Genomic DNA, 25,276 nt, shown 5'->3' on the forward strand with positions numbered 1-25,276 from the left:
TTTAGGCGAAATTGAAAGAAACAAGGGAGGGGGGTGAGTCAAGGGTGCAGTTTAAGTCCAAACCTGTTCAACCGATCTGCAGACCCTAGACTCACCCTCAAAGACGAGGTCAGATTCCTGCTCTACGCAGATGACCATGTCCTGCTGTCACCAACAGAGCAATATCTACAGGAGCAACTAGACATTATATGCTAATACAGCACCAACTTGGCAATCAACATAAAAAAAAATTACCTTTATTTTACTAGGCAAGTTAGTTAAGAACAAATTCTTATTTTCAATGACGGCCTAGGAACAGTGGGTTAACTGCCTGTTTAGGGGCAGAACGACAGATTTGTACCTTGTCAGCTCGGGGGTTTAAACTTGCAACCTTCCGGTTACTAGTCCAACACTCTAACCACTAGGCTACCCTGCCGCCCCACATTAACTTTCATAAAACCAAAGTTGTGATTTTCCAGAAAAAGGACATGAATCAGAGTAACAAACATGCCTTCAAATTAGGAAGAATCATGGTTGAACGAGCACAATTATACAACTACCTGGGACAAAGAATCTGTGCCTCTGGTGACTTTGGTCTGGCAGTGAATGCAATAAATGAAATAGGCTGCAAAGCATTTTACTCCATAAAAACACATTTCTCCAAAATAAATATTCTAATCCAATTCTGGTGCAAAATATTCAATAGTGTAATTTTGCACTATATGGAAGTGAGGTTTGGGTCCAATCTGCAATTACGATTTTAAGCATTGGGAGAAACCCCAAAAAGATAATATGCATATAGAAATCTGCAGAATTATCCAAAATATAAAAAAGAAAGTACCAAATAATGTGTGCAGAGCGGAACTATAAAGATTCTCTCCAATTTTTTATATAAAGAAAAGGACACTTACATTTTGACACCATTTAAAATGTAGCCCCAAAGCATCCCTACAATTCCAAACATTGGAAACCCAAGAGCTGAACCCTGAAAAAAGTCCACTGTGTCATCTGTAAAGAACCGTATTGTCCAAACACACATGGACATTAGTATCATTGTTATATTAAAACCTCATGTTTGAGAAATTGGGAAAATTAAACAAAAACACAGAATACACTAAATTGATATTTGAGAATACAAAAAAGAATACAAATTGGCAGATTATCTGTACTCTGTCATGAAACAAAACAGAGACAAATCCTGACCAAATACAGGCCCAGCGACCACCAATTGGCTATAGAAAAAGGGAGACAAAAAGACTGCCCAAAGAGGAATGTTTATGTGGTCACTGTACGAGAGGGGAGGTAGAGAGAGATGCACTTCCTCCTCTATTGCAAAAAAGGTTATTCAGCAAGAGTCATTCTTCTAAGAAATTACTTAATTTATTCCACATTTTTATTATTAAACCCAGAGGAAAATGCTTAAGTACTCATGAGATAATATGTTTTTGCCTGCCATAGCTTGAGGGACACTGAGAAACTACATCTGTATCAATAGGCAGTTGCTATTATTATTATTATTGTTGTTATCGTTATTATTGTTGTTATTGTTGCCATGATTATTATTCCAAATTGTAGTCATAAGGGTAGTGGTAATGGTAACGGTAGTAGTTTAATAGTAGTTTAATATGACTATTATTGTTGTTATCGTTATTATTGTTGTTATTGTTGCCATGATTATTATTCCAAATTGTAGTCATAAGGGTAGTAGGGGTAGTGGTAATGGTAACGGTAGTAGTTTAATAGTGGTAGTGGTGGTAGTAGTGGTAGTAGTAGTAGTAGTAGTAGTGGTAATGATAATGGTGGTAGTTGTAGCACTAATATAGTGGTGATGATAATTGTAGTAATAGTGTTAGTAGGTAGCAGGTAGAAATATTGGTGATAGAAATGATAGCAAGTAGTGGTAATGGTAATAGTAGGGATAGTTGTATTTTAAATAACAGTGGTATTAGGATTCATTTTAGTAGTAATAAGAGTAGCTTGTTATTTTTTATGTTTAGTCGCTGGTTGGCGTCAAGATGGCGCCGGAGAACAAGGCTTATGTTTTACGTATTCCTAACCGATTGTGTTTTTTTGTTTGTTTCTTTGCGTTGTTTGTAACTTGTTTTTTTAAACTTATTTTGAATATAATGTTGCTGTCTCTTATGACGGTAAATAACTTCTGGACATCAGGACTTACTCACCACGGACTGGCAGAATCCTTTTTTTCCTTTAACGAGTCCGACGAGACTGACGTGAATGATATACTGCTTAAACAAGAACAGGCCCATATCCCTGTCATTTGCGTGAAGAGAAGGCGGACAAAAAGGGGCCAGAGGGCGGGCTGCCTTCTGAGAACTCATAGGCGATCGAATAAACCCTCACTTCCTTCCATTCTCCTAGCAAACTTGCAATCGTTGGAAAATAAAATTGATGACCTACGCGGAAGATTAAACTACCAACGGGACATTCAAAACTGTAATATCTTATGCTTCACGGAGTCGTGGCTGAACAACGACATTATCAACATAATAGCTGGCTGGTTATACGCTGTGTCGGCAGGACAGGACAGCGCCGTCTGGTCAAGGGGCGGCGGATTATGTATTTTCGTAAATAACAGCTGGTGCATGATATCTAAGGAAGTCTCAAGGTTTTGCTCGCCCGAGGTAGAGTATCTCATGATAAGCTGTAGACCACACCATCTACCTAGAGAGACTTCATCTGTATTTTTCGTAGCTGTCTACGTACCACCACAGACTGATGCTAGCACTAAGACCGCACTGAATGAGCTTCTATTTCGCCATAAGCAAACAGGAAAACGCTCATCCAGAGGTGGCGCTCCAAGTAGCCGGGGAATTTAATGCAGGGAAACTTAAATCTTTCTTACCAAATTTCTATCAGCATGTTAAATGTGCAACCAGAGGGATAAAAACTCTGGACCACCTTTACTCCACACACAGAGACGCATACCAAGCTCGCCCTCACCCTCCATTTGGCAAATCTGACCATAATTCTATTTTCCTGATTCCTGCTTACAAGCAAAAATTAAAGCAGGAAGCACCAGTGACTCGATCATTAAAACACTGGTGAGATGAAGCAGATGCTAAGCTACAGGACTGTTTCGCCAGCACAGACTGGAATATGTTCTGGGATTCCTCTGATGCCATTGAGGAGTACACCACATCAGTCATTGGCTTCATCAATAAGTGCATAGATGACGTCGTCCCCACGGTGACCGTACTTACTGTACATACCCCAACCAGAAGCGATGGATTACAGGCAACATCCTCACTGAGCTAAAGGCTAGAGCTGCCACTTTCAAGCTTATAAGAAATCCTGCTATGCCCTCAGGCGAACCATCAAACAGGCAAAGCGTCAATACAGGACTAAGATCGAATCGTTCTACACCGGCTCTGAAGCTCGTCGGATGTGGCAGGGCTTGCAAACCATTACAGACTACAAAGGGATGCACAGCCGAGATCTGCCCAGTGACACGAGCCCACCAGATGAGTTAAACTACTTCTATGTTGGCTTCGAGGCAAATAACACTGAAACATGCATGAGACCACCAGCTGTTCTGAAAGACTGTGTGTTCACGCCCACAGCCGATGTGTGTAAGACCTTTAAACAGGTCAACATTCACAAGGTCGCAAGGCCAAACGGATTACCAGGGCGTGTACTGCGAGCATGCGCTGACAAGTGTCTTCACTGACATTTTCAACTTCTCCCTGTCCGAGCCTGTAATACCAATATGTTTTAAGCAGACCATAATAGTCCTGGTTCCCAAGAACACTAAGGTAACCTGCCTAAATGACTACAAACCCGGAGCACTCACGTCTGTAGCCATGAAGTGTTTTGAAAGGCTGGTCATGTCCGGGGTGGATTGTCTCAGACGATCCCGTAGATAAAGAAGCCGGCTGGGCTGGTGTGGTTGCACATGGTCTGCGGTTGTGAGGCCAGTTGGATGTAGTGCCAAATTCTTCAAAACGACATTGGACGATAAATGGTAAAGGAATTAACACTAATTCTGTGGTAACTGTGGCGTTGTGTTGTGAGAAAAAACTGCACATTTTAGAGTGGCCTTTTATTGTCCCCAGCACAAAGTGCACCTGTGCAATGATCATGCTGTTTAATCAGCTTCTTGATATGCCACACCTGTCAGGTGGATGAAGTATCTTGGCAAAGGAGAAATGTTCACTAAAAGGGATGTAAACAAATTTCTGCACAAAATATGAGAGAAATAAGCTTTTTGTGCATATGGAACATTTCTGGGATCTTTTATTTCAGCTCATGAAACATGGGACTAACACTTTACATGTTAGTCCCATGTTAGTACATGTTAGTACATGTTTATATTATATTTTTGTTCGGAATATTTTCAATTATACACTGTATATTGTATACAGAGAGAGAAAGAAAGGGAGAGCAAGAGAAAGAGAGCGAGAGCTGCACCATTGAACTGAATGCCAAAGCAACCCGCTGTCTGAGGCTCTGAGCCCAGGCTATTCAAGATCTGACTTGTATAGAAGCAACAGCTGCAAGGAGAATGTAAAAATTGAGCTTGGTCTTGGAGCTTGCTCTTTGGACTGGGGAGAAAGCAAGGTCTTATTAAGTACCAACTGCAACTAACTACAAAATGTTCTCTTGTAATTACATTTGGTGAGATAAATATTTTAGATTGAGGATCACAGAAGCCGCAAAATCCATGGACCTCGCTGAATGTTTTGAGCTGTTTCTAACTGTTGTTTTGGAGCTTCTTTTCATTTGGCTCCTCTCATCTTTGGTGTAAAGTGAATCATTTCCTCTATACTTAGTTTATCTAGCTAGCTGAAGGTATCAGTCTCTTTGAAGATCTCTCTCTTCATGTTATGATCACATGGCACACACAAAACGTGGCGGGTAGCTTCTGAAGGACATATCAGATCTATTCAGAGGAACTTGGTAGGTACACCATGTGCCTCTGCCCCCCCCCCCCCCCCTCCCTCCTCTCCCCTTTCTCCACTCCTTTTATTTGGGGGAAGCAGATGGCTGATGTTTTCCAACGTGACACGTTTATTCTATGTCCTTTTCGTCAAGTCCTACAAAGCCATTGCAGTAGAAGTAAACTGGACTAGACTGGACCTTAGAGGAGCAGCAGAGCTATGAGGAAAACATTCAACACCATGTTTGAGGAACATGTTCACAGCACCGTGCAGTATTTTCTATGTAGACGATTTGTCTGAGGCTCTGTGCTGCTTCTCAGAAGTGACATTGAGATGATTTCTCTCTCTGTGTCTGTCTGTCTTTCCCTTTATCTCCTCTCTTTCTTCTCTCTCTCTCACTCAATTCAATTCAATTCAATTCAAGGGCTTTATTGGCATGGTAAACATGTGTTAACATTGCCAAAGCAAGTGAGGTAGACAACATTCAAAGTTAATATATAAAGTGAAAAACAACAAAAATTAACAGTAACTCTCTCTCTCTCTCTCTCTCTCTCTCTCTCTCTCTCTCTCTCTCTCTCTCTCTCTCTCTCTCTCTCTCTCTCTCTCTCTGTCTCTCTCTGTCTCTCTTTTGCTCCCTCCCTCTTTCTCCCTCTCACTCTCTCCCTGGGGGAACACGTATCACAGTCACCCCTCCCTTATCTCTCCTTTCCTCCTCCCTCCTCGATGCCCCTCCTGTATGCAAAGCAGGTGACAGGGAGAGCATTTCTCCCCACCTCATAAAGGCAAACGGCAAGGTCCGGGAGGTGGGTGCGTCCCACCTGTGCATCCCACCTCTCTCTCTCATCTCTTTACCTCTGTCCCCCCCCTCTCTCTCTTTTCTCTCTCGACCTCCCTCTCTTTCTCTCTACCTCACAAAGGCAGGCAACAGGGTCTGGGGTGCATCCCCCCAGTCCCTCTCTCTCTCTCTCTCTCTCTCTCTCTCTCTCTCTTTAATGCGACAGGGTCGGTGTGCGTCCCACCCGTCCCTCTCCCCCTCTCTCCCTCTCCCAGGAGCGGTAGAGGATCTGTCATTAGTATTCCAGTAGGAGGCCCAGGCCTGGACCAGACATCTGAGCAGAGCAGCCACAGCAGATAAAGAAGAAGAAGCTATTAATCCAATTGGAGATTACCAGCACAGATACTTTATCCCGCAGTAATACAGAAATACAACCAGACTCATTCCATTTACAACAATGCCTTCACATGAAAAGGAGAGGGAAAGGGAGCAATGCATAGCTCACCTTCACTATATGCACATACATACACAAGGCTGAGGCTGGGACTGGGGCTGGACACAGACTGCTTGTTAACACTCATTTGCATTTCCTTTGACTGGCAGTGGCAGGGTGGTTGTGTGTGTGTGTGTGTGTGTGTGTGTGTGTGTGTGTGTGTGTGTGTGTGTGTGTGTGTGTGTGTGTGTGTGTGTGTGTGTGTGTGTGCGCGCATGCTTGTGTGTGTGTGTGCGCATGCTTGTTTGTTTGTACATGTGTCAGTGTATGTGTGTGTGTGTGTGTGTGTGCGTGCATGCGTGCTTGCGTGCGCACGTGAGTAAGTGTGTGTGATGTTTTCATTTAGATCAGAATGGGTCTCCTCCTACCACTGGAAGAACCACAGATGTCCACTCTGTCTGAACATTCAGAATGTGTGTCTGCTGCACAACACAAAGGACAGCAGCTGGCTGTTTTTTTATGTGTCTTCCAGTGTAATATCTTGTGTGTGTGTGTGTGTGTGTGTGTGTGTGTGTGTGTGTGTGTGTGTGTGTGTATGTGTGTGTGTGTGTGTGTGTGTGTAATACACAGTCTTTGTTTAATCTTGAGGATCCTCACACACACACAATTCTGCTGCCTTCAGAAAATGAACCTAAAAAGGATTCTTTGTAGAGGAGAAAGGGTTCCCCTATGGGGACAAGCTGAAGAATCCTCTATGGTTCAAATTTCTTAGAGTGTAGCATTGGGAATACCCAGGCTAGAATCCTCAGTGGTTTTGCTATAAATTCAGTGCCAGCTTCCCAGTGATACTGTTCTTGGTTGTGAAACTATCCCTGTAATTTCTGATAAGACAATTCAGTTTAGCCTTGGGAGCATGATCTAGTGTTTTAGCCGAGTCAAATGAGCTTCTGAAGTAACAATGGGAACAATCAGAGATAGAACAATTGCATGGCAGATGCAAGATTAGATAACACTTAAAAATAAATGCTTTGGATAAATCCTCTGCCTCCGTGGACTTAAGTACCTGGATCTCTACCTGAATTATTCACAAGAGAGATAGAAGAAACTATTGACTCAACAAAGCCATGGAGTAGTGGAGGAACTAGGTCTACTATAGCGAGGGAAGAAAGAGTATGAGTGAACAGAGAGAGAGACGGAGAGAGAGAAAGAGAGAAAGACCACTGCCTGCAGCTCACATGTCCTGAAGAATATTTAATTCTTCAGACTTGGCAGATAGTGTTACCATGAGAACAGCAGATCTATCCATTGTGCGTAAGGACAGAGAGGGAGTAAGAGAGAGAGAGAGAGAGAGAGAGAGAGAGAGACCAGACATGCTCCAGCAACCATCTGTTACACCCATTTTACAGCTTACCAGACCAGCCCCAGCCTTAGCCACAGCCCGCCTCTGGAATGCTTCAAGTCAAGTCAATCCAGGACTTCAGAACAAGGAGAGAGTAGGAGGAGCAATAATGGGGCAACAGCTTGAAACCACCACTGAGAAAAGTGGTATTGGACAAACGTATGGATCCCCTTTACTGAATAAATTGGAGAAGTGAGACAAACTGATTCCTCATAAAACATATCCCATAATCTCAGAGATGAATCCGTCATATGGTCGTGTAAATTCATAATACTCATAAAACCAACTATCTTTTTGTAGACCAACTATGACTAGGGGTGCAGATGTTCAGTAATGGTTTCTCTTCTCGGTGATCTACTTTCTGTCGTCTCGGGGGAAGGAGATGGATTCCCTATCCATCTGCCTGTGAGCTTAACAATTAATGAAGCAGGCAATCAGAGCATCATGAAAGTGGATCTGAGCCACGATGCTCTGGAGACCTCAGGTCCTCAATACACTGTCTCAGAACAATCTAGAGCCACTGTTACCAGGGACAATTAGGAAGATTACAGCTGGAGACCTCAGGTCCTCAATACACTGTCTCAGAACAATCTAGAGTCACTGTTACCAGGGACAATTAGGAAGATTACAGCTGAAGACCTCAGGTCCTCAATACACTGTCTCAGAACAATCTAGAGCCACTGTTACCAGGGACAATTAGGAAGATTACAGCTGGAGACCTCAGGTCCTCAATACACTGTCTCAGAACAATCTAGAGCCACTGTTACCAGGGACAATTAGGAAGATTACAGCTGGAGACCTCAGGTCCTCAATACACTGTCTCAGAACAATCTAGAGCCACTGTTACCAGGGACAATTAGGAAGATTACAGCTGGAGACCTCAGGTCCTCAATGCACTGTCTCAGAACAATCTAGAGCCACTGTTACCAGGGACAATTAGGAAGATTACAGCTGGAGACCTCAGGTCCTCAATACACTGTCTCAGAACAATCTAGAGTCACTGTTACCAGGGACAATTAGGAAGATTACAGCTGAAGACCTTGGGTCCTCAATACACTGTCTCAGAACAATCTAGAGCCACTGTTACCAGGGACAATTAGGAAGATCACAGCTGGAGACCTCAGGTCCTCAATACACTGTCTCAGAACAATCTAGAGCCACTGTTACCAGGGACAATTAGGAAGATCACAGCTGGAGACCTCAGGTCCTCAATACACTGTCTCAGAACAATCTAGAGCCACTGTTACCAGGGACAATTAGGAAGATCACAGCTGGAGACCTCAGGTCCTCAATACACTGTCTCAGAACAATCTAGAGCCACTGTTACCAGGGACAATTAGGAAGATCACAGCTGGAGACCTCAGGTCCTCAATACACTGTCTCAGAACAATCTAGAGCCACTGTTACCAGGGACAATTAGGAAGATTACAGCTGGAGACCTCAGGTCCTCAATACACTGTCTCAGAACAATCTAGAGCCACTGTTACCAGGGACAATTAGGAAGATCACAGCTGGAGGTGGATGGTTCTGAAACACATGGAAAATACATTTTTGATTATACTGTACACGCAAAATATTGTAATGGTCAGCCCTTTTGACTTTGTGTTGTGAAGTGAGCACTGGAAAGTGCACCGGCCATTCATCACCGACGCGACATCTCAGGGATGATATGGGTTTTCAAATGTACCTTGTGGTTTAGCAGCCCTGACTCCGACCAAGGCCTTGTAATGTCCGATGTTTTATACGTTCAAGAGCTCCACAGCTCTCAGGATGCTTACTGTCGCCGAGTCCTCGAGATTTTGATGCTGTTTTGCTCATCCGTTGTCAATTCCGGATGAAGTCACGATCATTCATGCCAAGTTTCTGAAAATATGCTTTTATGGACAACTTTTGTAGGATCACAAGTCCTGAAAAAAAACAAGAAGAGAAAAAGAGCATGTAATTACGAAAAATGCATCACACCCCAAACATAACACCAACAAAAAACTGCAATACACTTTACACAGACATCCAAACGCGTAGTAAGCATATCTATTGAGCACAATCTTATTTTTCCCACTAGATAATCCTACCATTTGTCCTCTTGTACACTTCCTGCTTAGTAAAAGCTCCCTCAGAACTCGTTGCATTTTTCAACCTGGGAAGCATTTCAGGGTTACTTTAAAAATATGAAATGAATGGCATTCTCACATCGGGGCACGGGGTAACTACAAGAACTGAATGATAAAGGTTGGGTTGCATAGTTACAATTTAGGGAAATAGCGAAGGGCTTATTTCCATTGGTTGAGGTAGAGGAGACTTTGACAGTGATCTAAATGGCACCCTATTCCCTATGTGGTGCACAGCCTTGGTCAAAAATGGTGCACTATATAGAGGATAGGGTGCCATTTGCAACGAACCCTGATACTTCCTGTGTTGTGCTGTGCTGTGTGGACTAAAGCCTCAGTGAATGATGGGCATGTCTGTTTTTGACAGTCTGAAGATAAGGAAGTCCCCTTAGGTATTAGATGTCATTCCTTTTCACTGTGGAAAGCTGTTAAAGAGAGTGAGTACTGTTAGAGAGAGAGAGAGAGAAAGAGAGAGAGAGAGAGAGGTAGAATAAGTACCTTTAGAGAGAGAGAGAGAGAGAGAGAGCGAGAGAGAGAGAGAGAGAGAGAGAGAGAGAGAGAGAGATTGTGGAAAAGAGGTAAGAGTGAGTACCTTTAGCAGAATCAGAAGCACCTTTCCCTTCCTCTTCCTATGAACAGTAAGATTCACAACAACAAAGCCTTCCTCTAAAGTCAGAGAGGAAAAGCCAACGTCGCCGAGGAACACAATATCTGCAGCAGATGAGTAATCCCCTCCGCTCAATCTAAAGCCTGGCACTGAATTTACAATGTCCATAATAACTGGAGTCGTGGATTTGAAGGACACGCACGTACCCACACACATATACTAATACACATTTGTGGATAAGGAGATTCAGGAGGAAATTAATCTACTATGACCATTCGTTTTTTTTCTCTGTTGGTGGACAGCAATACCTAAAACACACACACACTAATTCACATTTGCAGATAAGAAGATACAGAAGGAAATTAATCTGCTATGACCATTCGTTGTCTCTCTGTTGGTAGACAACAAGAACTCAAATGTTCTCTCTGCTCCCTCAACATTTGTACAGAAACTGGAATCATCCTATCCATGCCCCATTGTTAGTGTGTGTGTGTGTGTGTGTGTGTGTGTGTGTGTGTGTGTGTGTGTGTGTGTGTGTGTGTGTGTGTGTGTGTGTGTGTGTGTGTGTGTGTGTGTGTGTGTGTGTGCATCTCTTCGCGTGTGTATACCTCAAACACTAGAACTGCCTACTGATTTCCTGAGAGGAGCAGGTGGGTCTCTTTACTTACTTTCTCATTCAGCATAGACGTTGGTGGTTCTAGTTATAGAAAGAGCAGCAGGAGGAAGGCCGCATTAGTAAACCCATTTAGCTCCTCCTGCTTTGAAAATATGGAGGCAGCCGAGAGAGAAGAGATGCAGGGATGGACGGATGGGGAGCGAGCTGAGATGCGAAAAGGAAGGGATGGGATGGGGGGGAAAAATAAAAGAATGCCGGAATGGAGGGATGGGGAGGGAGGAGAGAAGAGATACAGGGATGGAGGGATAGGAAGGGAGGAGAGGGGAAGGGATGGGGGGCTGATAGAAGAGATGCAGGGATGGAGGGATGGGGAGGGAGGGAGGAGAGAAGAGATACGGGGATGGAGGGATAGGAAGGGAGGAGAGGGGAAGGGATGGGGGGCTGATAGAAGAGATGCAGGGATGGAGAGATGGGGAGGGAGGGAGGAGAGAAGAGATACGGGGATGGAGGGATAGGAAGGGAGGAGAGGGGAAGGGATGTGGGGCTGATAGAAGAGATGCCGGAATGGAGGGATGGGGAGGGAGGAGAGAAGAGATACGGGGATGGAGGGATAGGGAGGGAGGAGAGGGGAAGGGATGGGGGGCTGATAGAAGAGATGCCGGAATGGAGGGATGGGGAGGGAGGAGAGAAGAGATACGGGGATGGAGGGATAGGGAGGGAGGAGAGGGGAAGGGATGGGGGGCTGATAGAAGAGATGCAGGGATGGAGAGATGGGGAGGGAGGAGAGAAGAGATACGGGGATGGAGGGATAGGGAGGGAGGAGAGGGGAAGGGATGGGGGGCTGATAGAAGAGATGCAGGGATGGAGAGATGGGGAGGGAGGAGAGAAGAGATACGGGGATGGAGGGATGGGGAGGGAGGAGAGAAGAGATTCAGGGATGGAGGGATGGAGGAGAGAAGAGATACAGGGATGGAGGGAGGGAGGAGAGAAGAGATACAGGGATGGAGGGAGGGAGGAGAGAAGAGATACAGGGATGGAGGGAGGGAGGAGAGAAGAGATACAGGGATGGAGGGAGGGAGGAGAGAAGAGATACAGGGATGGAGGGAGGGAGGAGAGAAGAGATACAGGGATGGAGGGATAGGGAGGGAGGAGAGGGGAAGGGATGGGGGGCTGATAGAGGAGATGCAGGGATGGAGGGATGGAGGGATGAAGGGAGGGAGGAGAGAAGAGATGCAGGCTTGGAGGGAGGGAGGAGAGAAGAGATACAGGGATGGAGGGATAGGGAGGAGGAGAGGGGAAGGGATGGGGGGCTGATAGAGGAGATGCAGGGATGGAGGGATGGAGGGATGAAGGGAGGGAGGAGAGAAGAGATGCAGGCTTGGAGGGAGGGAGGAGAGAAGAGATACAGGGATGGAGGGATAGGGAGGGAGGAGAGGGGAAGGGATGGGGGGCTGATAGAGGAGATGCAGGGATGGAGGGATGGAGGGATGAAGGGAGGGAGGAGAGAAGAGATGCAGGCTTGGAGGGATGAGTCAGCAGAATGCTAAGAATTAATCATTCATCATGGCCACCGTGGTGGAGGGAAGTCGATCACGGTCTGATGGCACATCCTCTGCTGACTCCACAGCCACAGCCGTTAGCTAACTATGGGACTGGGAGGGGGAGCTCCACAGCCACTAGGTGGTAGCTGTCCTCAGCCTGGGTATGGGTGGGGAGAGGGAGCTCCACAGCCACTAGATGGCCTGACTGGACCTGGTGTGGGGTGTGGTGGGGTGGGGTGGAGGAGCTTGTGGCTCTGAAGAGCTAGGAGGCATGAAGGACAGGGGAGAAGATACGCAGGTAAAGCAACAAGGACATGGAAGCGAGGAAAGGAAAGGAAGGAGTACAGGAGAGGAGATACTCATAAAAAGCAAGGGAAGGGAGATTAATCTACTCTACTATGTAGTATATAATGATACAATGATACAATGATTGAGGGACTGCTTGAGAGATTTCTCTTCTCTTGATGATGTCATGGTGACGCAACAACAGAAACCAGCAGCTCAATGATGTAAATGATTCAGGTTTGGACTCTTCTTTGCATCTGACACTCAGTCAGTGGGAGTAGTAATGCATAATTTATGATACGGGAAGATTTCCTTGTGGCTTTTGTTCTGTACTATTTTACAATATTCATACACTCATATTCATAGAATATATAAATATTAAAAACATTTTCTGACATCTAAACATCTAATTCTAAGGTCCCCATGATGATTATCTCCACATGGTGTCAGCAACAGTTACTGTTGCCTGCTAGAAGTGGGTTTTTGATTTGTGGGTTTCTTAGGAAAAGGAAGTCACAACTCACTGGGTTGCAACCTGAAACATTCCACAGAGAGAAAGGGGGGGGGGGGTGAGAAAGAGGGACATTGAGAGAGAGAGAGAGAGAGAGAGAGAGAGAGAGAGATACATAGAGAGGGAGAGAGAAAGACAGAGAGCAATGAACGAGAGAGCAAAGAAAGAGAGAGAAAGAGAGAGGGGGAGAGAGCGAGAAAGAGCGAGCGAGAAAGAGAGCGAGCGAGAAAGAGAGCGAGGGAAAATGAGAGAGAGTGCTACCCAGGGGGTAGAATGGAGAGTCATTGACCTCCTCCCCATTGTTGAACTGCACAAGAGCCTGTCTGGCTAGAGGCCACTACAGGGTAGGTAGAGAATACATTAACCAGGAAACAGCCAACTGAACAACCCACTAAAACCAAAACAAGAAACAGAGAGAGAGAGAGAGTGAGAGAGAGACAGAGAGTGAGAGAGACAGACAGAGAGAGAAAGAGAGAGAGAGAGAGAGAGAGAGAGAGAGAGAGAGAGAGAGAGAGAGAGAGAGAGAGAGAGAGAGAGAGAGAGAGAGAGAGAGAGAGAGAGAGAGAGAGAGAGAGAGAGAGAGAGAGAGAGAGAGAGAGAGAGAGAGAGCGAAAGAAAGAGAGCTCTATCCACTCTTTGAGAACTTGAACTGTTCAAAATGTTGTTGTTTTTTCAATGGAAAAATGGGGATATACTGAATCTCCAATCTAGGCCCATTGCTCCACTAGGAGCTAAAAGGTAAAAGTCAAGTAAGTCAAGACTGTACGTATGTTCACAGGGTGTGTTAAGTAGAGCAAGACAGTGTGTGAGGATGACTAAATAGACGGTGATTCATGATTGGCGGAGAAAATAGAGAATAACAGGAAGGATGTGGGCTGACTGGTCAGAGACTAGAGAACATGTGCTGTGCTAACAGAAGGGAGTGCTATGAGATCTTAGTACTTGGGAACATGTGCAGTGTAAAGGAGTGCAAGGAGAGAACTCAGAGCTCTGTAGACCATAGAACATGTGCTGTGTAAAGGAGTGCTGAGAGAAGAACGTCTGTACTCTGTCAATCTCAGAACATGTGGTGGTGCCTGGAGAGATCTTATTGCTCTATAAACCCGAGAGGTGCTGCCGAGTCTCAACCACGGAGGACGCTGTCTCGCAGACACCAAGGAGATAAATGAAATAACATTGCATATTTGAAATCATTACTGTCATTCTCTAATAATCATCTTCAAATTACTCAGAGAATTCAGAAAACCGTCACAGTTTTACATTTTTTTTGAAGTACTCGTAAAAAAAAACCTCCCCTTTTAACAGATTGGGCGTTTATTCTCATCACCATCAGAGGGCGTTGTGTTTGTTTACACCAGAGGGTTGTGTGAGAGGTGTATGTCCCTCCTCGCTTCCCCTTTAAATCCCCTTCATGATTATGATGATACATCTGACAGCGCCAAGGTAACTGGCATTACAGAAAGATGATGGAGGAGGGGTTCACTGGGCCGTGTTTACCTTTCTCCCTTGGTGTGAAGAGCTGCTAAAAGGGCTGTATAATGACACAGGTCATTACATTAGGAAGCCAAGGTCAAGGACATTATGAAGCTCGTAGCTCCATAAGGATTAATAGTCAATAAAAGTAATTTTAAACAGCTCACCTTGTGTAGTGAGGATGTGCCTTCCTCTGTGATGGAAAACAAAAGGGGAAAAGAAAAAAAGGACAAGACAACAGGGTTTTGAGCATTGCAGATAGAATGAACAGAGCGGACACAATTCCCTGTTCTCTCAGACAGACGATCACATCTGTCCTACAGGACACACGTTTCTATCTGAATGTTCTGTCGTGTCTGTAAAAGGCATCCGACAAACTGTCATTTAGCTTGGCCAGCTGACTTCTACTGACTGTGTGAACACAGACTCATATTGCTACAGTGTCAATTAGGGGGAGGGACTGCCTGCTGAGGACTTGGCAGGGCATTAGAGACCATTGTCCTCTTCAGTTCAGTCAAACTAGATCAGGTCCAACAGCAAGTTTTAACATGAATAATGAATAACGGGTCCACACCTTTGATTCATTCATGATTCACCCAGCGTTCATAAAGCTGTACTTTACTATTTGGCCATGACAGATTAACACCAGACTATAGCCACAGTCCAATAAGAGCCACAGTATCACACTATGGCCGTTGAGGGAGCACGTTTTATTTTCTCTATTTCAACAGGATGAGTCTTACAGTCTGACATGTTGAATGACACGTTGACATTTAAATGAACAAAGACAAATGCAGATTGGATCTCTGTGTGTCTGGGGTGTTTGATCTTGGGACTCCCAGCTACCTGGGTGTAGGGGAGATTGTTTGTTGTTGAACGAGATGAAGTGATGAGGGGCGAGGGGGATGAGAGGAGGAGGGATGGGATGAGTTACGCTGTCGCGTTGAGATTGGCTGTCTTTTGACAGCAAAGATAATAAATCAGTAGAGATGTTGGCTCGTGGAGGCTTTGGGTAATATTGACTCAATGCAACGCTGCTCTGTGTCATTGTCTTTCGTTGTCTGCCCACCAATTCATCTTCCACGGCGCCCTACACCATGGCATTAGTAGTCAGATTTCAGATGGAATATCAAATCCTTTTTTTCCCCTCAGACTGACTTACACAAGACCACTGCGGTGTTGGTGAGAAGACAGGAGGGCCACGGGGTCATCGGGGGTTATGCGCTCTGATAGGTAGACGTTCCTCTGACATCCTGTCTGGCGCCATGGTGGACTCTCTCAGCTGACCCATGCAGCTGAAATGAATGACATGGATCTTTTGATGAACATGCCACATTAATGAAGCAACACCCAAAAGGTTGCTCCCTATAGTACTATGCATCAGTAGCATCCTCTGTGAAGAGCACTGTATTCTTTTCAAGAATAGGGGGGGATTTTCATTCTAAAATAGGATTATTACCTCATATGGCAAATGCAACGTCGAGGAAACATGCTGCAACCTACAAAGAACTAAAATAAAGGAATACGTCTACAGGAGAGTTCCGAGGAAGCAAAAAGCATTTACTATTTGGCCTGAGACTGAGGGAGAAGGAAAGTCCTGTCTCCTCTCCCCACCTCCACAGGAATGCTGCATTATGACAGCACGAGATTGGAAAAAAATGATTGGTTAAGCCAGGGAAATGAAAATAGTGATGGCTCGAATCTCTTAGTTGAGAAGATGGCCAGTTAATTGAAGTGTCACTCCATTTCGGTTTTGAGTGACATCATACAAATAATATCACTGTTTCTCCGTTGCCGCTCCACTGCTCCACATAAACCAAGTGTTTAGAGATCATTCTGACTGTAAACTATGTATGTTTGGTCAGTTGGTTCTCATATCTCCTCAGTTAGACGATTACTACTGTGTCCAGTTAAAAGGAACTGGAGGCTACTTCCTTGTTATCTGTTGACTGATTGACACTCTAATCGTCTCTTAACCCAAGGCTGCAAAAACACATCATATTCTGAATCCCTCATTCTCTCTATTCAGATTGTGGCCAGATAATATTTGATGTCTTCGTTGAATACCAATTGTGAACAGTTCTGTAGTCTAAGAACAAGCATGGCAATCAAACTCTGCTGTGGAGGGAACAACATACTGTATCCCCCCCCCCCCCCCCCCCGCCTCTGAAGACCTACAGTATCAGGTGCACAAGTTACTGAATAGCTGGAAAAGCAACCACATCCATAGAGATCTAGTATAAATGAAAAACATGGTCCGTTTGTGTGGAATCTAATTGTTTTGAGGTGGAGCTCTACGGCAGAAACAATGTGAACAGAGAATTTTCTGTTGCCCCCACAAGACCTCTTTGTGCCGTATTAGATCTGCGGTTGGCTGGTAACAAATTCTATTATAATCACCTGTTTTTGTTTTTCAATTAATCTATGCTCTGTTCTCCCCCCTTGAGGGAAATCTACCGAGTCCCTCTGATGAATCTCTCCTCAACCTTCACGCTTCCTTTGTTCCTGCATTTTGATTTCTCCATGCGACAGGAGCGTGAGACATGCTATTTCCTGCTTGAGAAGAAAGACAATCACAGTGGGAGTCTGTCCCTCTCTTTCTTTTTTTGTGTTGCGTTGGAATGTTCTCTCTTTCTCTCTCTCTCTCTTTCTCTCTCTCTCTCTTTCTCTCTCTCAGCTCTCCCCCAAATAATGAAATGCATGAGCGACATGCAGCGAGAAGGACGATTCCCAGGTAGCAGATGTCAGAAGGAAAGGTGGTGGCAACTACACACAAGTACCAAGGTTATTACGGGGTGGCACTAAACTAGTCACAAGGTTATTAGTTGTTGTTGAGGGCCTGGGAAAGGGAGGGAGGGCGGAGAGGGTGGATTTTTTTAATTTTTTAAGAGGAGGATGAACAGCACGAAGGTAGATCCTTTTGAGGAACAAAAACAAAAGGGGGAATCCATACAGATAGAAGTGCAAAAATAATAGGGAGACCTTGAGGTTGTTTTTATGTTCAGAGAGGAGAGACGGTCTGAGATAAAAACGTGGCGTGGCCTCAATCACCCTGGCGTGATAGGTGGAATGAGTAACATGGCGGTATGCGTCTGCCACAGAGCCAGAGGATACATGAGAAGCTCTGGCACAAGAGATGACAGCAGTCTGCAGTGACACGCACAGACACAGGCATGAACGCACATGGACAGACAGGCAGGCAAGCACACGCACGTGCAGGCGCATACGCACGCACACACACACACGCACGCACGCACGCACGCACACACACACACACACACACACACACGCACACACACACACACACACACAGGCCTGTACTCTGACACAGATCATGTCTGCCAGGTGCGAATAGTGACAATTTTGTCAGAACAGCAGACAGCAGTGGAGAAATCAGATATGAATATTGGCATTATTTATTATGCTAAAATGATGCTGTCCTTCTGGAAGCCGTTTGAGAAGGAGGCAGCATTGCCCATATCAACACTTCACTTATTTTATTCAGAGTCCTTTTGCATTATTATTCTAACAACTCAATTCGTCTTCTTTTAAAGTAGCTACATCTGACCTGCTTGACTTCTGGGCTTTTCAGTTTCACACTTTTAATCAACCAACTAAAATGACATGTGCGTGACATGGTGGCTTGATAAAGGAATCTCGGTGAAATTAACGAGGGTTAAATCTGGCCATCAATAAGCTGCTTGGGTGAGTGCCAGGAGGGCATGCTTCCTTATCCTGCAGATGTACTGTAGCTCAGTTTAAAACAGATTCATCTGGATCTGTGACTGGGAGGCGGGTAATGGTGGGGTGGAACGTTTTTTTTTTTACTTCAACATTTTGGTCTGTGATTGGATGAGGCCAGTTTTAGGTAAAGGATGCATGTTTGGATGAAGGTTTTAATAATAGCTTTTAAGGAGGAGGTTTTAGCTAGCAAGGCTTGCTCGCAATCTGAACAGCTTAGCAGCATCTCCTCCAACCAACCGTAAGATCACAGGGCCAACCTAACCACGACCTCAAACAGGAAACAGGAAATAGTGTGCTTCCACCTGACTAGTTCTCTGTGCTACATCAGTGCTAAGGGAAAACATACTGCAGGCTGTTGCTACCTCACAGTCCAACCAAAGTTCATGAACAGAAGAACAAATTGCATATGAGAGGAGTTCAGTCACTCTTGGATGACAAATGGAAGTTTGTAGAAAATAGCTTCTCTATTGTTCAAAACCAAACAATGCAACAATGCAACAAAGCAAGCTGTGGTGCATCAGGAAGACATCCAGGAAACTCACAAGGCCATGGAAAATCCCACCCAGGAGTGTGACAAACTTGAAGTCCTCTATCCACATGATCTATAGTAGTTTGTACCAAAAAAAAAGGCCAAAAGGTAACTGACTGTCTCTGTAAAAAGAACATAATCCCTCCCTAAGAGGTCACTGAGGGATAAAGGCCATTGAGTGAAAAAACATCTTTGACAGCATAGAAATAGGTTTTAGGGACATATTTGAGAAGGGATGTGTCTGTCTCTTAGGTTGGCAGCCCAAAAGTCACTGCTGAATGCAATCACTGGGGAGTGCACTAGAACAAGATTGGCAACGTGTGGCTCTCTTGAAATACTCCTTCAGAATTACGAGCTTCAGTCCTCTCGCCTTCAGAGACAAGATGTTACTAACAACAAGAGAGCAGGGGCCGGTATCAGGGGTTTGATGTACTCCATATGTAAGATCTTAATTTGAGACAGTTTGCTACGGCATGAAAATAATCCTGCAGCAACAGGAAATGTGAATTATTATGTGGATTATAATTAACAGGCATTTTTTGCAGGGGTTAATACATTTAACATTAGGGTTAATCACGTCTGAACTTTTAAAGTGAAAATTACAAACTTTAGAAGCCTTTTAGAACTTTGAAAACACTACAAGTTTGCTTTTCCTACTGTGCAGGAAAATTCCTGCAACAACGGGGTAGTCCAATTATGATACAGCATCTGTAGGCCTGCATTGAGCTCGACCTCGGAGGAATGTGGTGTGACCACTGAATCTATACACTGTGCCTCAGAGAAGCCTCATTCCTTTGTTGCGCTATACATGTCTTTTTTTAAATGTATTTTTATTTATATGACTGCTGCAATAGCAGTGTAATCATGGTGTTTACAAAGATAGTTACAAATTCAACCTATTGTTGACAACAGTGAGATGTGAATAATTTGACGATTAAAGATGATTAGTCCAATTTTGTTGAATATAGTTCTTCTTGAGGTGACACAGACATGTTCATAGGTATTGCAAAGCCATCACATTCCCATGGCAGCAAGTCTGTCAAGCATCTAACACAAACACAAGGAACTGTATCAAATGTATAAAATAATGTAGTCATAAGTCATTTACATGCAAAAATCTAACCTGATTATCTCCATCTACAGGGATGAATTTCTAGGATAGAGAGGTATTTAATATACGAAAGGACACAAATAAAACTCAACTCCCATTCACTCACTCTCTCTCTTCCCACCGGAAATGTGACCATTATCACTAACTATGTCTTGAACTACTTCTGTATTATGCATCCATCACAATCAGAACAAAAACAATGTACCGAAATAAATCAGCAACCGGGTTTGCTGTGAAGAAATGAGTCCTCCCACACTTTCCAAGATGTAGCTCATTATTATCATAGCTTGCAATTGGCTCGCCGCACATAAACCGAGCTACCTCACAAATGGCAACCTGTTCTCTACAGGCTGGTGTGGTCAGCCCAACATCTCACCGGGGGGTACACTGCCTGCCTTCCAGGACATCTACGGCACCCGGTGTCACAGAAAGACCAAGAAGATCATCACGGCCACCTGAGCCGTACAGAGAGTCATTGAACACTGGTCACTTTAATAATGTTAACATACTGTGTCATCCACTTTATATGTCTGTACATCTACTAACGCCTCATCCTATATAACATTTGAAATCAAATTCTGTATTGTTATTTTTTTGATTGCTAGCTATTACTGCACTGTTGGAGCTAGAAACACAAGCATTTAGCTGCACCTGTGATAACATCTGCAGATCTGTGTATGCGACCAATCATTTGATTTGATGAGATCTACTACTTTTGAACAGAGCACTATGGGCCTGGTCAAGGGTAGTGCTCTATATAGGAAATACGGTGACGTTTGAGATGCAGCGCAGCAGATTTCCTGAGGTAATGTCTTTGATTATGTTTTCAGATGAGAGATTAAACAAAATGTGTTGAAAGCAGATATGTTTCTTGCACTGCCTTGTTTGAGAACTTCCTTAACTGTAAAATATATACAGTACTAGTCAAAGGTTTGGACACACCTACTCATTCAAGGGTTTTTATTTATTTGTACTGTTTCTATGTTGTAGAATAATAGTGAAGACATCACAACTATGAAATAACACATATGGGATCATGTAGTAACCAAAAAAGTGTTAAACAATGTTAAAGAATCAAAGTATATTTTATATTTGAGATTCTTCAAAAATAGCCACACATTGCCTTGATGACAGATTTGCACACGCTTGGTATTCTCTCAACCAGCTTCACCTGGAATGCTTCTCCAACAATCTTGAAGGAGTTCCCACATGTGCTGAGCACTTGTTGGCTGCTTTTCCTTAACTCTGCGGTCTATCCCAAACCATTTCAATTGGGTTGAGGTGAAGGTTCACCTTCCAATGCAGAACATAGTAAAAAATTAAGAAAAACCCTTGAATGAGTAGGTGTGTCCAAACTTTTGACTGGTACTGTATTTATATTTGTTTACTTACTCAATAATGATGATGAACTTCAATCTAAAACCTATTCCTGGCTACTGGTTTACACCATCATGAGATTAAACAAGACAGGTTGAATTAGAGCCAAAAAAAGTGCATTCAGACCCCTTGACTTCTTACGCATTTTGGTACGCTACAGCCTTATTCTAAAATAAATTAAAATGTTTTTTCCCCTCATCAATCTACACACAATATCATATAATGACAAAGCAAAAACAGTTTTTAAGACATGTTTGGAAATTTAGAAGAAAAAAAAATGAATTATCACATTTACAGTTGAAGTCAGAAGTTTACATACACCGTAGCCAAATACATTTAAACTCAGTTTTTCACAATTCTTGACATTTAATCCTAGCAAAAATTCCCTGTTTTAGGATCACCACTTTATTTTAAGAATGTGAAATGTCAAAATAATAGTAGAGAGAATGATTTATTTCAGCTTTTATTTCTTTCATCATATTCCCCAGTGGGTCAGAAGTTTACATACACTCAATTAGTATTTGGTAGCATTGCCTATAAATTGTTTAACTTGGGTCAAATGTTTCAGGTAGCCTTCCACAAGCTTTCCACAATAAGTTAGGTGAATTTTGGCCCATTCCTCCTGACAGAGCTGGTGTAACTGAGTCAGGTTTGTCGTCCTCCTTGCTCGCATATGCTTTTTCAGTTCTGCTTACAAATTGTCTATAGGATTGAGGTCAGGGCTTTGTGATGGCCACTCCAATACTTTGACTTTGTTGTCCTTATGCCATTTTGACACAACTTTGGAAGTATGCTTGGGGTCATTGTCCATTTGGAAGACACATTTGCGATCAAGCTTTAATTTCCTGACTGATGTCTTGAGGTGTTGCTTCAATATATCCACATAATTTTCCTGCTTCATGAAGCCATCTATTTGTGAAGTGCACTAGTCCCTTTTGCAGCAAAGCACCCCCACAACATGATGCTGCATGGCTTCACGTGCTTCATGGTTGGGATGGTGTTCTTCGGCTTGCAAGCCTCCCCCTTTATCCTCCAAACATAACGATGGTCATTACGGACAAACAATTCAAATTTTGTTTCATCAGACCAGAGGACATTTCTCCAAAAAGTACGGCCTTTGTCCCCATGTGCAATTACAAACCGTAGTCTGTCTTTTTTATGGCGGTTTTTGAACAGTGGCTTCTTTCTTGCTGAGCGGCCATTCAGGTTATGTCGATATAGGACTAGTTTTACTGTGGATATAGATACTTTTGTGCCTGTTTCCTCGAGCATCTTCACAAGGTCCTTTGCTGTTGTTCTTGGGTTGATTTTCCCTTTTTGCACCAAAGGACGTTAATCTGTAGGAGACAGAACGCGTCTCCTTCCTGAGCGGTATGACGGCTGCGTGGTCCCATGGTGTTTATACTTGCATACTATTGTTTGTACAGATGAATGTGGTATCTTCAGGCGTTTGGAAATTGCTCCCAAGGATGAGCCAGACTTGTGGAGATCTCCAATTTTTTCTGAGGTCTTGGCTGATTTCTTTTGATTTTATTTTCCCATGATGAAAAGCAAAGAGGCACTGAGTTTGAAGATAGGCCTTGAAATACATCCACAGGTACACCTCCAATTGAGTCAAATGATGTCAATTAGCCTATCAGAAGCTTCTAAAGCCATGACATCATTTTCTGGCATTTTCCAATCTGTTTCAAGGCACAGTCAACTTAGTGTATCTAAACTTCTAACCTACTGGTATTGTGATACAGTGAATTCTAAGTGAAAAAAATCTGTCTTCTAAAGAAATGTTAGAAAAATTACTTGTGTCATGTACAAAGTAGATGTCCTAACCGACTTGCCAAAACTTTACTCAGTACTTTGTTGAAGAACTTTTGGCAGCGATTACAGCGTCAAATCTACTTGGGTATGACGCTACAAGCTTGGCACACCTGGCACGCTCCGTTCATCTTTCCATCGATCCTGACTAGTCTCAGAGTCCCTGCCGCTGAAAAACATCCCCAGAGCATGATGCTGTAGGGATGGTGACAGGTTTTCTCCAGGCATGAGGCTTGGCATTCATGCCAAGAAGTTCAATCTTAGTTTCATCAGACCAAAGAATCTTGTTTCTCATGGAATGACAGTCCTTTAACTCCAAGCAGGTTCCATCTAGCCACTCTACCATAAAGGCCTGATTGGTGAAGTGTTGCAGAGGTGGTTATCCTTCTTGAAGGTTCATCCATCTCCTCAAAGGAACTCTGGAGCTCTGTCAGAGTGACTATCAGGTTTTTGGTCAACTCCCTAACCAAAGCCCTTCTCCCCGATTGCTCAGTTTGGCTAGGCGCCCAGCTCTAGGAAGAGTCTTGGCGGTTCCAAGCTTCTTCCATTTAAGAAAGATGGAGGCCACTGTATTCTTGGGGACCTTCAATGCTGCAGACCTTTTTTGGTACCCTTCCCCAGATCTGCGCCTCAACTCAATCCTGTCTACGGACAATCCTTCGACCTCATGGTTTTTGACATGCACTGTTAACTTAAGGACCTTATATAGACAGGTGTGTGCCTTTCCAAATCATGTCCAATCAGTTACATTTAGCACAGGCTGACTCCAATCAAGTTGTAGAAACATCTCAAGGATGATCAATGGTAACAGGATGCACCTGAGCTCAATTTCGAGTCTCATAGTAAAGGCTTTGAATTCTTATGTGAATAAGGAATTTCTGTTTTTTTATTGACTAGGGATGACTGATCTAGTGCCTAAGAGATATGTAAACAAGTGGTATTCCTCCGCCTCACAAACAAGACTTTGATAAAAGAGTGTGCAATGCACATACTGTAGTTTTTGTTAAACAAAAGGCACTGTCAATCAAATATGTTTTCGCCATTCACTGATTAAGAATATTTCACTTTGTCAACAGACAGTAATACATGATGTATTCTGTATCAGAATAACTTCATTATTTCACTATTTTGCTCTAAGTACTCAATGATGAGCATGTTCAGTCATACAGTAAAGTTACTGGTCTCCAGTGTTTAAACGGGTTCAGTAGTGTCTGGATTGAGGATCATAATGAGGTCCTATGTGGATGTGGGTCCTCAGAGTGTTGGGGATCAGAACGATGGGATCACACATGTTCCTAATTAGGTTCCATGATGCCCAGCAAGGTTCTGGTTCTAGATCTCTAAATGTCGGGTTGGCTTGTAAAGCCCCTGGAAAGGTAACTAACTAACTAACTAACTAACTAACTAACTAACTAACTAACTAACTAACTAACTAACTAACTAACTAACATTATTCAGACGGGGACGGGTCTGTTAATTATTTGTCTTTCCTTCAAGTCTTCCTGAGCTGAATCTTAAACCGTTATTCCACCATCCCTTCTTCCTTTACTCTGTGTTACATCATCAACTCTATCATCAGTGTGTCTCTCTCTGTCTGAGGTTCAAATCGTGGGAAGGAAGGGGGCTGTTGTAGTTGTTATGATCAAGTGAATGTAAAATTAAAACTTTTTAATGAGAGGAGTTTTGCAGGTTTCATGGAGCATGACAAGTGATAGGAGGGATTATCGTGGTATTACTTTGTCTCTAATGAACAGAGACCAGAACCAATACCTGTCAGACAGTAAATCCCAACCCCTTACTCACCTCTCCTCTATAAACCAAATGCAAATGATTCGGTCTGATGGTCTCTGCCCTACAGTCACACTAACAGCTGTACGTGCACATGTGCATAAATACACACATGAGCGCGCACGCAAGCACACACGTACACACACATACACCCCCCCCACACACACACACACATACACACACACAATATATGGATATTATGTCTCTTTGTCAAACCATGAGCCATCTCTTCCAATCCATCCAATGGGGAATGCTATCCTCCTCTTTGAAATTCCTCCTCATCTTGTGGA

This window comes from Oncorhynchus clarkii, chromosome 5, assembly GCF_045791955.1.
Source record: "Oncorhynchus clarkii lewisi isolate Uvic-CL-2024 chromosome 5, UVic_Ocla_1.0, whole genome shotgun sequence".
Classification (NCBI taxonomy): domain Eukaryota; kingdom Metazoa; phylum Chordata; class Actinopteri; order Salmoniformes; family Salmonidae; genus Oncorhynchus; species Oncorhynchus clarkii.